The sequence below is a fragment of the Notolepis coatsorum genome (genome assembly GCF_963971535.1).
Source record: "Notolepis coatsorum genome assembly, chromosome: 13".
NCBI classification, from domain to species: domain Eukaryota; kingdom Metazoa; phylum Chordata; class Actinopteri; order Aulopiformes; family Paralepididae; genus Notolepis; species Notolepis coatsorum.
This window is the reverse complement of record NC_140177.1, coordinates 59,516,799-59,531,751: the sequence shown is the minus strand read 5'-3', so window position 1 is coordinate 59,531,751 and position 14,953 is coordinate 59,516,799. Positions and strand designations below refer to the sequence as shown.

At 45.8% G+C, this 14,953-nt stretch overlaps 1 protein-coding gene across 2 annotated transcripts in view; it reads left to right on the top strand.

Moving 5' to 3' along the window:
• LOC311239157 (tetratricopeptide repeat protein 39C-like) overlaps nt 1-14,953 on the top strand; it is a 50,544-nt gene that overhangs the window by 14,213 nt on the left and 21,378 nt on the right. The gene's annotated exons all lie outside the window — the stretch shown is intronic.

The window sequence follows — 14,953 nt, the reverse complement described above, 5'->3', positions numbered from 1 at the left end:
TTATTCATTTTATATCAGCATCCAGTCTCCAGCGCCATGTTAACACTTCCTGTGTTTACATTTTCGAACGTGACATCATCGCCTACGGCAAGCGTAAACGCTCAAAAGGCAAACCGTAAACAGAACCCGGAACGAAACAAGACTGCAGTGTGTACGCAAACTAGAGGGGGGAGAGGGGGGGGGGGGAGTTCGCATCAGATCTCGGAACGGGCTAGAATGAAACGGAATGGAACCGAATACCTGAGTGAGAAAGGGCCCTTAACACTATGGGTGCCGGAGGTTAAATTCATGCTATACCATGGGTTGCCAGCTCTATTTGTCTATGGATAAGTACCCCTTCTTTGCATGGCTATAACTTTTTAAATTCTATTGCTACATTGCCATTATTAGGGCCCATTCAAAGTCCTATATGTATTGTTCATTGTGTAGCAACGTTAAACTTTTTCATTGACATATTCATAGTAAAGTATGGTCTAATGTATAAGTATGTTTTCATCTCTGTCTGCAGCTTTCTCCAGAACGTGATCTATAGCCCCAAATGCATTATATTGATGATGAAATACAGTTTGATGGCAATCGGGGCGATATAAAACATTTCAATTGGACGTACTTCTAGAATGATCTACGTATGATCTGATGATGACCGGATGGGCGGGGGATCGTTTATAATTCCGTGGGCAGCGTTATATCATTCATCTAGTGTGGGTCATATGTTCATCATAACAGTTTATATGGAACACGTTCAAGAATAACGCTGAATCTCACCGGATCTTCCTCGCGCCGTTGGACCATCAGCGTGGTGTAGACCGTTTTCGATTATGGGATGTTTATCCTGATGAACCATTTCCAGCTTGTATAATACTATATACGTCCAAATCATGTTGTTTATCGAGTTATTGGCAATGGATCGCTATTATATTGTGACGAGCCAGAGTGCCGGAGCCAAACCGAGTGCCCGGAAGTAATATGGCCGACCAGCACAACCTCCATAGCACTTCCTGTTTGGCGATTGCGCCGATCGGCCACCAGATGGCGCTCCTGAACCGCCAGAGAGCTCAGTGGGTCCTCCTGGTGGATCTCAGGCCAGCGGAGGGGAAATATGAATCCGATCACAGATTTTTGAAATATTGATATTAAAGACGCTGTAAAGCGTCCTTCGGCAACTTGAGCATGGCCGGGAATGACACTGTAAAGCGTTTCCCGGCAGTTAAAGTGTTAATTACCGTGGCTCTTATTTGTAAATAGGAGAAAAAGGAGTTTTCCATTTTTTTTTTTTTGGAACAAATCTTTTTTATTCTCTTTTTTTTTTAACATGAAACAAGACAAACAATACACTCTCTTAGGCCCTGTTTAGACGGAAACGCTAGCAGGTGAATCCGCAATTTTTTTCCCGGATGTGCCTTTCGTTTATACAAAAACAGCGTTTTTATGGGGTGAAACCGCAAAAAAGTGAGACTACCTTCCAGGGTGGAATTCCTAGAAACGATAAACCTTTGCGCTATCATTCTAAACAGCATAAAACGATGACGAAAGGGTTGTCAAGGCTCTCGTCGCGCGTACTGCTTACATCACAGGCATGCGCCAGTAGCCTAGAAGCGTAAACAAAGCATGTCTGATTCTATCCATGGCGATCACCTGAAGGCTACATTGGCAGTACTTTTAAATACACAAGAATCTGTCCCGCGGCGTGACTGGACCCACTGTCTGTGAGTGACTCTGCTTTGGTCCAATCACATTCCCCACCCACAGTCTGCGAATCAGAGGCAGAGTAGGGCGGGTCTTCACAGCACGTCATGTGACATATGCGCCAATCGTGTGACAGCGGGGCTCAGTCGTCTCGAGTTGTTACAGCCTCGTCTGCACGGAGAATTCCATCCCAAAACGCTAGTCTAAACGCAAAATTAAAAGTGAGACCGTAAGACGACTTTTGCGGTTTCTGTTCAGACTCTCTCCGTCTAAACGTAGCCTCAGGTTGCAGTTCTCTCTCTCAGGGCGCAGTTTCCTCTTATCAGGGTGCAGTTCCCTCTCTCAGTTCCCTCTCAGGGTGCAGTTCCCTCTCTCAGTTCCCTCTCTCAGGGTGCAGTTCTCTCTCAGGGTGCAGTTCTCTCTCTCAGGAATTTGTAAATAGGAGAAAAAGGAGTTTTTCATTGTTCAAGAGTGGATATATGTTGCAGAACATGCCTGTTAATTACCGCAGCTCTTATTTGTAAATAGGAGAAAAAGGAGTTTTTCATTGTTCAAGAGTGGATATATGTTGCAAAACATGCCTGTTAATTACCTTTTAAATATCTGTTATGTGGTTAGGGACCGGGTATGTTTTTTTTAAATAAATGCCCAGTGCTTTGTCACCACCTGTCAATCTGTTCTGTTATTCTATGCATAGCAAAACCTATTAATATTACCTATGTGTTGGCGGAATCGCGTCAATGTAGTGACGACAAAACCTATTAACCTATGTGTTGATGGGAATCGAATGCGCATGCGCGCGTTACCGGCGTAGGGGGCGAAACGGGGGTAGGCGGGCGTCGGCCAATCAGGGCAACGCGGAAGCACTCTTCGGCTGCCCAAAGTATTCACGCGTCCGCTCCATTTGTTTATGATTATGCTTAATTTGCTTAGTTTTAGTAAGCGTGTTAAACCGATAACAACAAAGATGAGCCCCAACAGCACATTTGGTTATATTAATTGTTTGTGGTTTCTACAGTATATTGGTGTATCATATTATCTTTATTGTTGCTGAAGTGGCAGTGCAGTGATTAGGCTATGCAAAACAGGCAAACATTCCTTCCATGCAACATAATTAGCCTGAGTTAAAACCAGTTTGGGTTTTGGGAAAACTGGTAATGGCGCCTTTACTAGTTAGTGTTTTATTTCCCAAAAGTAGTCTACAAGATGCCTGTGTTGGATTCCCAATACAACGCAACCCTTACACCCTCCTCCCCACACCGGGTAGCACCATTCATACCTCATACCAGCTGACTGAGTTCCACTCTTAACGTAAGGTTATGTATATAACCAAGTTCTATGAGTTATGGTGATGCTCAGCATCATACTGTACTTCACTTCGTGCACTTAGGGCTGGGCGATATGGCCAAAAACGTTATCGCGATAAAATTATACAATTATTTTCATATAACTCAATATCGATAATTATCATCGATATAATGTCTGTCAAGTTTAATTAACTTCTTATGCCCGGCGGCGATGGACGGGCTATTAATAGCATAGATATATATAATAGACTTGTTTTGCTGCTGCGAATGTTGATGTCGTCATCAGTCCGCGCACGTTAGCAGTTAGCCAACAAGCGGAGTATCTCATGACAATATACTAGATATTACCCTAAAATACTCTCTTCCGCCCCAATATATTGAAACGACGTCCACTGTATACCCCACACTACTATAAACGTGGCCTCAGAATTCACGCAACACACATACTCTGCACGTAAATATATAAAATCGCGCCGTGCAAGCTAGTTATCCTAGCCAGCCTTGTTTACTACTAGAGTCCTACCTCTCTACCCAGAGGTGCACCGCGGGTCTCCTTCACTGTCGGCCATCTCCTTCACTGATTGGTTGTTAGTGCGTGTGCTGATATCCAAGCTTGGAAAATCGATATATCGAAACTTTGCGACCACGTTTCATGTTTATTTCGAGGAAATAATTTATCGCGATAGTTATCGTTATCGTTTTATCGCCCAGCCCTACGTGCACTGAATAAAAAATTCCACCATGTACCTTTACATCCCAACATTCGTCTGGCCACACCCCCATCCGCTTACCTTCATAAGCCGGTGTGTGGTCACCTACTCGCCTCCTTCCCAAACTTTCACCACAAGGCGAGATCAAGGGCCGCAGCGGTGTCTGATGCTGAGCGTCACCATAACTTATAGAACTTGGTTATATACATAACCTTACGTTCTATTTCGTTATGGCTTTCGCTCAGCATCATACTGCACAAGGGAGGCTGAGCGGGAGCCATAGCCCGACAAATGTACCCCGCTGAGGCCCCCCACAACCATCAGACCGGGGAGGACCGAGCCCCCCGACCCTCCCTAATGGAGGATACCCCCCCTATTGGAGGCTTACGGGAGGGAGACGGATCCGACCGTGCGAAGAGGAACTCGAGCAACTCAACGCACAGGGTGAGCAGACCGTGGCTTGACCCCACGACTACACACACACGCACAACCCGCATGCCACCAGGGAACGAACGGAAGGAACAACCACGTTACTGCCCCCAAAATCACGGGGTCAAGAGCAAACCCAACCCCGTGGCAAGGCTGTAGCAGCGGAGCGCGAAGGAAGACCCAGACCCACTGAAGGGACTGGATCCCCTGGAAAAAGGGGGCCCGGAGAGGTCAATGACGCCAGGCATCAAGACCCCACCAGGCGGTCACTTAGTGACACCGCCCCCCACATCGCCAGCGTATTTGGATAAGGCCCCTCCAAGAGCGGGCCCTTTCCCCCCAATAGCACACTGCCTGGCACACTGACCCTGCAGAACAGGCAGTCAGCATGGCCGTAAGCACACAAAAAGGTTAACCAACGGAAGCAGGCAGCGCACCGGGGAAACCAGGCAACAGGCTGTAACCTGAGCCTGGAGCACTGCGGACGAGACGGGCGCCAAAGGAGTCAGCTGAAAACAGCCCCCCCGGCGGAAGGGGCGTATGCTGACTGGCGTTGTTGATCACCATGACAAAGCCTCCATTAAAAAACCCACCCAGAGGGGTCGAGGCAGAGAAGGCTGACATGATTGGCAGACGTCATGAACGTGCAGGGGGCACACTCAACCAGGTAACCCGGGAGTTGACTCTGCTCCAACACACCAGGGAATCAACCACCCTCTCGGTACACAGACGGTGGTTGTTCCTATAACCCCTCAAGAAAAAACTCAAACACACCTGCGGGTATACACTGGCTATACCGCAGTACAAGTGTTTCAGTTTTCAAAAAAGGGTTATCCCAGGCCTATGGTATCAACGAAACTTTACTTCGGACCGGGTCCGGCGGCTCGGGAAGCACACAGGGTTACCAGAGGAGGTCCAGAAGACCACCCCAACAGCCCCCTCTTCGCCATGCGTGAGAGAGGAGCGAAGAAAGGAGAACCAGCCCCTTATGATAGTGCCAGGTACAAAAGAGTACCCAACAAGGGTCTCCATAACGCCTAACCCTGTGACACCCGGGCCGACCCGGCATTTTTCCCCCTGAAAAAAGCCCAAGTCCCTCAGGGTACCAGAACAGCAGATCTGCATCTCCGGCGGACAACGGGTTAACTGACCTGGACCAGCGTGACAGAACCAGTCCCGTGCCCTAACCACGCCGACATGCCTACTCCAGGAGAAGGGGCAGATATGCGTGTTGATCTAAAACATGAAAAGAGGGCGCCACCCAGACGGGCCAGTTTGAACCGTGCTCGGTGGCCCACCCCAAGGGCGTGAGACCCCTCTATGTTCTATGTACCTATGTTCTGATCTATTCCGTTAACATCCCCCAGATATGAACGAGAATTCATCGAGACAACCTAGTAAACTGGCGCTCGGAAGAGACAACTCCATCCCAGTTGCCCTATACATTTTTTTTTTGGATCTTTTTCCCCCTCCATTTTCCTCAGATTTTCTCCCATCCCAATGTTAGTCGTATGCCAATTCCCAGTCCCTTCCTGGTCGCTGCGCACTTACCCCCCACAGTCGGATCATCTGGGAGAGTGGAGGCTACCACGACGTACCACGTGCTTCCTCCGACACACGTCCAGCCAATCACCGCTTCTTTTCACCTGGCAGCGCGGATTCTCATCGAGAGGGCGTAGCGTGTGGGAGGATCACACTATCCCCCTCAAGTCCTATCCGCGCTTAGCAGGCGCCCCGACCGAACTGTAGGAGTCGCTGTTTACAACGACCCAGACCCACCCCGCCAGCTTCTCCCACCCTCTAATACAGCCAATTGTATTAGTGCAGACGGCCAGCCAAGCTGGTGACAACCCCGGAGCTGTGAGCTGGATTCGAACAGGCGAATCCAGCTCACAGCTCCGGGGTTGGTGACGAACGCAATCTCCGCTCGGCCACCTAACCGCCTATAAAAACTCTGTTTTAATAACAAGCAACCAAGGCGCACTTAGCCCCTGCGTGATTCCCATCAGAAACACCCAGAGCCAGCACTTACATACGCGTCGAGACCCAAACACATCAATGGATAGTCTAGCAAGACACCAAACATTGTTCCTCCAAGTCGCCTGGGAGAACGACAAGGAGCCGTCGTGCTTCATGTTCCTTCCCCTTTTTATTCAAAAAAGAAAGAAACACAGACTGACATGAATCCCACGTGACGCAGCTGAGGGTATTTTTTTTTATACTTTTTTACATCCCACCACCCTCGCCACAGGGAGGAGACGGAAATCCCCAGAGAGACTTCCCACCCGAGCTGTATAGATTGAAAAGAATATATTGCAACATTGATCTATGTAACACTTGGTTTAGGGCTCTCCGAGGAGTAGGCACTGAACTAGGCCTGCCGCGATAAGCAATAAATCGATTAATTGCCGCGATAATTAAAATTAATGCAATGATTTTGACGGGCGCGATTAATTGCTATTTGCGCGTTTGTTTTAATGAGGCGGAACCAGTGCCCCTTGTCAGTCACTGTCCGTGTGGGGGGCCGCTGGCCTTACTACAGAGCACAGCACGGGAGCTCCGTGGGGCAGTAGCAACGCCACATATAGCTTAACTACATTTCTCAATGGTGTTGCTCCTTTTAACCAAGTAGCGTTATTTATAGTGTAACGTTAGCTATTTTTAGACCCAAGTAGTTACTCGCTACTGCCCGGAGAAACTGGACTGCTAAATAAAGATGAAAGATCGAGTGTTGATTCTCATTCAATGCTAACAACATTAGCTAAATAGCTAACAAACTAAATACAACGTATAGCATAGCTACAACACAGAATAACGTTAATACAATTACATGCATCATTGTTTACAATGAACGGGTGGGGCTAGTCAAAGGACTGGACACGGGGACAAGTTAAACATGAATTCATTTATTATAACGTAGTAGGTAGTTTCGAGTCGTGCTGCAGTGCCTACGCACCACAGCTATTCTATTATATACTGCTTTGACGCTTCCTCCTCATCGTTGATTGCCTGTAGTAGCTGCATCTAACGTTAGTAGCTAACGTTAAAACTAACCTAAAGTTAGTTGTTCACCAACAATCTCAATATTTGTTTTATCATTAGCTCAAAAACACAGAACCGGACGAGACAAGTTGGCCGCTCATAGGTGCCGCTAGGATAATAACAACAATACTTCCGGTCCGGTCGGTGGGCTTCAAAATAAAAGTCTAAAACACCGGAAAAGACGGAGCGGTGGGCTTCAAAATAAAAGTTTTGGGAAATAAATTTCTCAAAAAAAAAATCTCTAACCGGTCGCAATAATATCTCTTATCGCGATATTTTCGGGGGCAATTAATCGCCCAGCAAAATGTGTTATTGTGGCAGGCCTACACTGAACCAATACACACTCAACAATCGAATTGAATCGAATACACACACAATAGAGCAGAACTCCTTTTTGAAGTTCTACTCACCTTGACAATCTAAGGAGGAGGCTCTGAAACTCTGAGGAGGCTCCCTCACAGGGAAGGAGTGTCCGAACTCACAGAAGGCACTTCTCCCCGAGGAGGAGCTTCGTGAGGAGGAGCTCTGACAACTCCCTGAAACCGATCCATAACATGGACCTGAACTACCCACGGAAGTCTTACCAACAGAGACGCGCTCAGTGACGTACTCTGGCGGGGGAATTTCCGCGGTGCACACGCCCAATCTTCCAGGGCGTGGGACCAGGAAACCCCCCCCCCCCCCCTCTTACCCTGTAACGTGCCGAACAGCAACGTGACAGGAACCTTGAAGGACAGGAGGTTTTAACCCCTGACCAATCGGAAAAAGGGGAGGAAAGGATTACCAGTTCACCCCTTTACGACCCCACACCCATGATACGATGTAATGACAAGTAGAGCATGACACAGTCATAGCCTGCTACATGAAGCATCGAACAGCCTCACATAGCTCATGTGCTAACCTGCTATCTGATTTTTACTAAAGAAAAAACACAGAACAGAGAGGGCCCCCTTTTAAGAGCCCCGGTACCAGACTTACATATGTGCTTCTGTGGGCCAAACCTAACCCAGTTGTAGATCACAAGACACACACAACCCTTCATCACAACAAAAAATGGCAAAAGTACACTCTTGCTACAGAGGAACGCCGTTTTTCATAACGAGAGAATACAGAATCCTTGATTACGTATTGGCCACAGGCCTTGCTAAGCACACATGATAAGTGACCAAACAATCTTTTCTTTAGGAAAAAATTGTTTCTCAAGCGGAAAGCACAACCCCAGCAATTAAGCTGAGGGTTACATCGTATCCCCACAAACACAGTGACACAATATATTGTAAACAACATGTCTGAGAGGAGGGGGGGAATCCCCAGGGAAACCGGGGGGGATCACCCCTCCTTCCTTACCCTTGATACGACCAAGTTGAACAGGTAACCCTGTTAATATGTGAACACACTGTTCATTGTCATTACAGGCTGAGAAAATAATTCATTCCTCAATCACATGTCACTAAGCATAGCTTCATAGGTTAATTAACCCCCTTAGTTGTGAGTTCACGTTACATGAACACACATGTTCTCATCACAACTAACCAGATCATTTTTACACATGTAAACAACAACCCGATTTCTATGGAGAGAGAAGCTATACCAGTGACAAGACAATTCACACACAACACGCGTCGTATCCTCAATGTATTGCAGCAACACACGTTTTGGAAAACATCGTTATTACAAAACATTTAGAAGGGAAGGAAAGAAGAAGTGTTTAAAGTCCGGTCGGGACCTTCCTACCCTGAGCGCAGGCCAGGAGAACTGCAATCTGGCTAACGGGACACCGAAGTTGAACACAGCATCTCCTGTGTTGGTGACAAGGGTAACGTCGCTGCGCCACCCAGCCGCTACGTTTCTCCATGTTGACGCAGTCCTCGCTGGCAGGGCTCCCGGTGTAGGTTCGACTAACATCCTCTGTCAAAGATGACGTCGTAGTCAGAGTGTTTAAGGCATGTTATAGTCATAGAAAACGTTCAACAGTGTAGCATTAAGCTAACAGCCGTCCGACTGATAGCAACAAGCTAACGTTTACTAGCCTGGTAAACACAGCGAGCTAGCGCCGCAGCTAACAGCTGACTGGCTAACACAGTAGGCCACAACTAGCACGCCAGCTAAGCAGCTATCCGACTGATAGCAACAAGCTAACGTTTACTAGCCTGGTAAACACAGCGAGCTAGCGCCGCAGCTAACAGCTGACTGGCTAACACAGTAGGCCACAAACTAGCACGCCAGGTAAGCAGCTATCACCTGAACTGTACACAACGACATAACAAGCCACACTTCAGACAGGCCGCTGTCCAAGTCCCTCCCCTAAGAGGGAAAAGAAAAAGAATGTCAAACACAGTTTTCAACGGTGATCCAGACATACAGCGGGGCCAGCACAATTCCCATTTCGGGCTGCAGCCGACTTTGAGCATGGAACTCCCGATAAGGAAGATCCTATGCCCACATTTCCTCGTTAGGGTGTACTTTCATTTTTATGTGAAAGGTGGGGCCTGCACGGGACAGAGAAGCATCCGCTCGAGAATCCTGGGTTCACCAGGACCTGGTCGCGGCCCACTAGATTGACCATCATGGGCGTCAGACCAAGATCCTCCGATCGCCGTTTAAGCCGAGCAGAGGACCCCAGCCTGGAGTCAGCGTTTTGTAAATTGTCAGCTAACCCCCACAGCATCAACAACAACCAGAGCTCGCAAGCAAAACAGTACGTACCCCATCCTGGAAACAACCGCTTCTCACAACAGTCGGTGCTTCCCACAGTCCAGCTGTGTGGCCGGAGGGCAACCCCATCCAGCCGCAGCAAGGAGGACTGTAGTTGGGGAGCATGTCAGCGGCGTGAGCTCCTAATACGAAAAAAATCTTCCAGACACTCCAGTAACGAAGACAATATCGCCGTATTTTCTCGAAATAGTGAGAGAGAAAATAAAGATATGTCAACGTATCTTCCCGTTCTTTTGTTTTCCAACTTTCTTCTAACAACCTCGTCAAGTGGGGATCTACCGAAGGCACTTCCTTGTGGTGAAAGTGAAGGAGGCGAGTAGGTGACCACACACCTGCTTATGAAGGTAAGCGGATGGGGGTGTGGCCAGACGAATGTTGGGATGTAAAGGTACATGGTGGAATTTTTTATTCAGTGCACGTGCACGAAGTGAAGTACAGTGCAGTATGATGCTGAGCGAAAGCCATAACGAAATAGAACACACTCGTAGAGCTTTTACACCGTCCGGGCTCCGGTTCAAGCTCCAGCTCCGTTCTGAACCCTCTGAACCTTGGTGCTCTCTGGCGAACCACCCCGCGTTTACACCCATTTAAGCAGAACCAACATTCCACCGTCTCCGTCATCAACGGGGGTGTTACCCAGGCGGAGGTAGAAATAATGCGTGGAGAGCGAGCCTCAAAGCGCGAGCGCACACACAAAAGCACACACACACACACGCACTGTATACGTTTGAAATGAATCGTTCCAGCAAAGTAGGCTTCTATTATTCTAATTACTGTTTTAATGGGTATCATAGTATTAAGTCCTACTGTAGAACATGACATATTAGCATGACATCTGATTTATTAATGCCAATACAAAAAATTAGGGACAAACGCAATTGGCACAAGTGTAAATGGTGGATTAGTCACTGAGTTTTAACATCCGATTGATTAGCTCAGCTTGTTAGTCGACTGGCTGAGGATCCTATGGTCACAGGTTCAAATCACTCTTGGTTCCAATTTTTTTTTTTTTTTTTTTTTTACGTTTAATTAATTTATCCACTCTGGTTGGATGGTGTGTATGTATGTATTGTGCTGTATAATGACACACATTTGAATCGAATCTCATTTTGAAATCGCTACCTGTTGAGTGGATCAGCATGGTGCAATGCAATCACCTCCGAAGCTGTCTGCCACTGTCGTGTCCATAGGCAGTAGGGGTGCACCGATTTATCGGTCGGGTATCGGTATCGGCCGATAAGTGCCTTGTTGACTGCCATCGGCCTATCGGCCGATAAGCTCAGATGTGCCGATGACGGTAGCCGATAAATATCCATCAATTTGTGTCGCGTCAATCTGGTCCACACATTCAAACTTTGAAAAAAGTTTCAGTCAAGCAAACTGCACAACGCCGCCCCCACACACACATGCTACTGCATCAAAGTTATTACTACTTATGATTAACAAAGGCATTCGTTTTGTGGCATTAACGTTATATAGTTACACGTTCAATAACATCATCGTATTTACCGGACCATAGCAAGCATTACTCATTCATATCTCAGTTCCTTCCTTTGCTCAGAGAGCCCGTACTGAATTGTACCCATTCTGCAATCTGTTAATAACGTTTTCAATCAGACAAATGTATAGAAAAGCTTTTATTATAACATTCGTTGCAGTAAAATCATTATGCCTCGTATAGTACTCCTGTGGAGCGCTGGTAGTCCACTCGTGGCCGGCGGGGAGCTAACATTATTAGCTTTGTTGTTGAGCTCTCGTGAAAATCAATGGCGGACATCCCGGAAGTAAAAAACGAATACGTGCTTGCCGATTGGTGGTAAGAACAGCAGAGGCGGGTGCAAGCGGTGTGATGTAATTGGCAGAATCGACTGTCAATCAAAATTGTTCTGTTGCATTGCTTTGGTTGAGAGAGTGCACCATGGCATGGTGGAATTAATACCATAAACATATTTCTTGATGTTTCCTTTTTTTAAGTAAGTAAAGAGGCCTATGTTCATATCGGTGAGCACAATTTGTAACACAAAAGAGAGACGTGTAGCCTATTTATTTATTTAATATTTTATTTATTAATTTCATTATTATTATTTTATTTGTTGCCATGCCTAAAATAATAGTCAAGCATAGGGCTAAAACATTTTCATAAACAATAATATAATTTTTTGTTATATAGTTATAATAAAAGCTTTTCTATACATTTGTCTGATTGATTGAAAACTTTATTAACAGATTGCAGAATGGGTACAGTACAGCTCAGTGGACTGGAGGATGAAGACCAGAAAAAGACTTTCGGCTTTTTTACATAAGGTCCTCCATTTTCAATTCATCAAAACATTTAGAGACATACAAATATACAGTAGTTTCATAAAAAAAAATATATATATATATTATATATATAAAACAAAATATATATATTTAATTTTTTTGCCACAAATATCGGTATCGGCCGATTGTGTTAGTTGAACAATCGGTATCGGTGGCAAATTTTCATATCGGTGCATCCCTAATAGGCAGCGTAGCGATTTAAAAATGAGATTCGATTAAAATGTATTGTCATTATACAGCACAATACATTATACATACACACCATCCAACCAGAGTGGATAAATTAATTAAACGTAGAAAAAAAGAAATTTGAACCTGTGACCATAGGATCCTCAGCCAGTGGACTAACGATAGGGATGGGTACCTTCACATTTGAACCGATACGGTACCGGTACCTGTGAATCGATACCGGTACCCAACGGTACCTTTTTTCGGTACTTTAGTCTCAAGAAATGTAATTTACCTACCTCAGTCGTGAAAAAAAAAATCCAAACTTCAAATAACTACAATTTCGACAGTTTTCGGCTTGCCATTGCTCCGACTGCTTTGTTGTTGAATCAAGTCTAATCAAATCCTAGGTAAGCATATATTGTGCGTGTTTTTTTTTTTACATTCTTTTCTTTTGTATCTCAATTGAATCGATACTCGGTAGTACTGACGTGTTTTGGTTCGGTACCTCAAAAGTACCGAATTCGGTACCCATCCCTAACTAACGAGCTGAGCTAATCAGTCTGATGTTAAAACTGAGTGACTAATCCATCATTTACACTTGTGCCAATTGCGTTTGTCCCAATTTATTTGTATTGGCATTAATAAATCAGATGTCATGCTAATATGTCATGTTCTACAGTAGGACTTAATACTATGATACCCATTAAAACAGTAATTTGAATAATAGAAGCCTACCAGGGCTGTACGCTAAGCTTTTTCACTAGGGGCACACTTGCCCCTAAATGAGAAATTTAGGGGCAAAAAATATTTTTTAGGGGCACATTTTTAAATAACAATTTTACCATTATTTATATCGATTGTTTTTGATTTAAATTTTTTTTTTTTTTTTTTTTTTAATAAAATATATATATTATATAATCATACTTGTAGTTGTATTATCTGCGAGACATCGCCACCACGCAACAAGTCTAAATGCTCGCTATATGCAACCAGCTCCACTGTCTGTCTGTACTCGAGTAGCCTCCAGCTACGGCCAGGATTCCCCGGAGCTGCAGCTGGACCCTATACTGTAGCCTCCAGCTACGGCCAGGATTCTCCAGCGCTGCAGCTGGACCCTATTGACTATATTCAGCGTGCCCTCAGCTCGAATACGCATCGACGTTTCGTTTTGAACAGTAAGCTAACGCGAGCTATCATGCACTACTAGACTTACTGGAGCATTTGTTGATAGCTATCAGTAGCTAGCCGGCTCACCGAGGTCCCAGTATCCCACTAGACTAGTGTTTACAACAGCCACGGGTGCGGGAGGGAGGAGGCGCAGCAGACGCCACAGCTCTCTCCGTGTGTCTGAGTTCAGTTCAGTTCGGCTCACTATAGGAGGTCGAACGCGTCGAAAATATGAAGCAATACTAACTTTACTTTTCTTCATAGCTAAATCAGACAGTCAGCCAGTCTATCAGAGTGAGTGCTCAGTCGATTGTTCCCGCTGATCATGCCTGCTGAGTGCTCACTGCTCAGCTCGCGTGAGTGACGTCATCGCGTCATCACACGCCTTGGATAATTTAGGAGTGAAATGCGAATACAAGGCTTGAAAGCACTACTCGCAAGCCCGCCCCCAGATAATATTTACCAATCGCAACGGCCAATTAAAGGGGCAATTCGCGACGATATCATCGCAGTGTACAGCCCTGCCTACTTTGCTGGAACGATTCATTTCAAACGTATACAGTGTGTGTGTGTGCTTTTGTGTGTGCGCTCGCTAAGCCTTTCTCCACGCATTTCTGGAGCATTTCTTTATCCACTCTGGTTGGATGGTGTATTGTACTTGTGCTGTATCATAACAATACATTTAAATCTAATCTTGTTTTGAGAGCAGTCGCAAATCGCTTCCTGTTGAGTGCAATGCCGACTCGCTACTTTCCCCCGTTCCCATGCACTCAAGTGTTTGTCTGGACTCACGTAACAAGATATTACTGCCGGAGGGATTTCCTCGATGCACCAGCGCCACTTCTGGTTTGGCGTGGAGTGTAACTCGCCCGATCATCCACCAGGCGGTGGTATTGAGGCGTTGCAATATCAGACAGGGTGCTCTGCAGTCCCGCAGGGAGGCTGGATGAATTATGAATGCCATGGCGAAAAAATTAAATATTGATCCCAACAACAAACGTTGTTGGCGTTCAACGCATGGCGGGCAATAACGAATTATGACGTTGTTGGCATCCAATGTGTTAATTATTGGTTAGTTCAAGGTTTTATATTCATGTCACGGTAATTGATCTATCAGCCATATCACAGCCAGGTAGTTACCAAAACAGTTGATTCGATTATGGCTGTTTTTCAATAGCTAGCCTGACTTATTTGCACAGAGGGGTGTGTTGTGTTTTCCCTGTCTCCTGGTGACAAGTTAACATAATCTTTTCCCCTAATTAAGCTACAGGTATGGTGACCACGGGTCCTCATTTCACATTAACTATGGTTATTGCATCAGCTAGACTAGAGTGATGGACGAAGTTCCACTGACACTTGATGGCGAACAACCGTGTGGTTTGGCTATTTCTGTTGTCCCACCAA